This window comes from Pundamilia nyererei, unplaced genomic scaffold, assembly GCF_000239375.1.
Source record: "Pundamilia nyererei isolate P.nyererei 1_Seehausen unplaced genomic scaffold, PunNye1.0 scaffold00214, whole genome shotgun sequence".
Lineage (NCBI taxonomy): Eukaryota > Metazoa > Chordata > Actinopteri > Cichliformes > Cichlidae > Pundamilia > Pundamilia nyererei.
The window spans coordinates 60,419-62,894 of NW_005187615.1; positions in this window are offsets into that span (position 1 = coordinate 60,419).

Here is a 2,476-nt window from a genome sequence, read left to right on the forward strand (position 1 = left end):
TTCCTGGCATCGGGTTTAGAGTCCAGTCCCATGGCAGCCATGTACAGCTCAAACTGCTGCTTAAAACACCGCCAGTTGCTGTCCACATTCCCCACCAGTTTTAGTCCTTCCGGAGGCTTCAAACTTTCCATCTCAAACAGAACTTTGAGCTGCTATTGCTTCCGCTCTCCCACTTTTACTCCTGGTACCATATGTTGTCTTCGTATAGCTTTGAATAATTACACAGCATCCACTTGTGTTTCGCGAGCGTCTGCTCCAAACATTTTTATTATCTCATTCACAAATCAGTCTTCTTTTATAGAGGCATTCATGAGCCCTCTCAAATACAGCGCCCCCTACTGGCAAAACCCCATTAGCACATGAACACCCACACATCACCACAGTACCTAGTGACCTGGGTGAGCTCTCTACACTGTGAAGAACCGCAACAGAGCGCTTGCTTGGTCTGACATCAGGCTTCTCTCTGGTGATCATTGGCGTGGGCAAGCCGTCATAGTCCTGACACCAGGATTCGTACTTTAACCAGGTAGCCAGGTCGTCCAGGGTGTAAGCCTGACCAGAATGGTTGTACATGCACCAACGGAAATCAGCTCTTTGCTCTGAAGGAAGCTTACTAAGAAGTCGAGCCACATGGGAGCCACACTGGAGTTCGACCTCCCCATCAGGGCCTAAAGTCTTCAGCATGCCCACGAGCGACTGGATGTGAAGAGAGAATCGCTCGAATGCGGCTGCATCCCCTCGGCGGATGTCAGGTGAGTCCATGACAGCAGCAGTTCTCCTCAGGGCAAGCTGGTGAGGCTGCCCAAGCCTGTCGTTAAGAGTATTCATGGTGTCACTGAAGGGCGTGGCAGAATGGAGGTAAGCGTCCGCTATCAACTTTGCTTCCTCCAGGTGTAGGTGATCTAACAAGACTTGGTACCTGAAGAGCTCTGAACTCTCCGGGGGCAATAAGTTCTCTAGCGCCATCTTTAGACAAGCAAATTCCCCAGGATTACGGCGTGTGAGTTTGGGAATGCTCGGACGAGGCCCCCTGTAGGTCAAATCTGGGGCCACTGCTAAGCCGGGGGTCTGTACATCTGTGAGGGCCAGAAAGGAGTAGATGAGGATGGAGGTGGAACTGGCAGTGGTTGCAATGGAGGGGGGTGTGCTCTCGGAGGCGGCGCTGGAGGGTAGGTGGTCCTTAGCTGAGGAGAAGTGAACCCTGGCTTAGATTCATGTGGGGGGATGATCTGACTCTTCTGTGCAGCCATAGACTCCCTCTTCAGATCCTGCAGCTCTTTCATCATTGTATCAATGCGGTCCGCAACTGGACCCTGGCTGGAGACAGACGCCTCCTTGAATTCAACAGGAGGTGGTGGTGGAGGCCAGTCCTCTTCCTCTTCAGCAGGGGATGGCTGGAGATGAACAGCAGGGGCTCTGTGCGGTGGACTGAGCTGCAGACTCTCTGCACGGTCCAGCAGCTGCAGCAAACTAGTATGAAGGGCCTGGAAATCAGCCAGCCCGGCTCTCATCTGGTCATGGGACTGCTGGAACAGGAACCTTTCACCTTGTATATCTTCTAACTCTGCTCTCAATGGTGTGACATGGCTGTGTGAGCGGTCATCAGAGGGGTCAGACGGAGGATGGTGGGAAGAACGGGTGTCGCCTCCTGTCTCACTTTCCTCCTGGTAACCTGCACCAAGCCCGGGGAAGTCAGTCTCATAAGCTTCATAGCGGAGGGGGCGACGTATATTACGCAGTGGGCGTGCACCAAGGACTGAGAAGTTCTGAATATCATCCATCTTGTTAGGGTAGAAGCAGCTTACCTCCGGCTCGAAGGACCTTTAATGTTGGGTAGATAGCTTGGACTGGGAGGACTGTAAGGTGCATGTTCAGATTTGCCGCTACCACTCCCCGGAGTGTCGGCCAGAACACTGCTCAAGGCCCGGATGAATGTTCAGAAGGGAGACAATGAAGACACCGAGGATAGTGCAGACTTTTGTATTGACTTTACACAGTTGAAGGTAACAGGGATTGTCAGAGGAGCAGGTATTGCATACAGGCTTAGGTGCGTGGGCATGTGTATGTGTGTGTGTGTGTGTGTGTGTGTGTTCTGTTGCTCATTAACGCACACTTCTCACGGAATGACAACTTCTCTGCTGGTAATCTGGAGCAGAAAAGCTCAGGTGCCTTGCCCACGTTTCTCCCTGCCCATAGTCTCTCTCATATAAAGCGGTGGGGTGACCTCTAATGGCCACTCTAAAAAACTACAGGTGAACTAACAACTGAATGGAATAAAACCGTAACCTTTTGTACAATCTAATTTGATTAAACTTTTTTTATTTCAATTTTTATTTTATTTTTTTTAATCATAAATATGACATACAATTAGCAGGACAGTCGGCAATACCCTGTTAATACACAGTAAATCCAGCATGTCCAAATTAACACTGTCGGATTTGATTTCAACACTATTAAAGTGTCTATATGGGTCCAC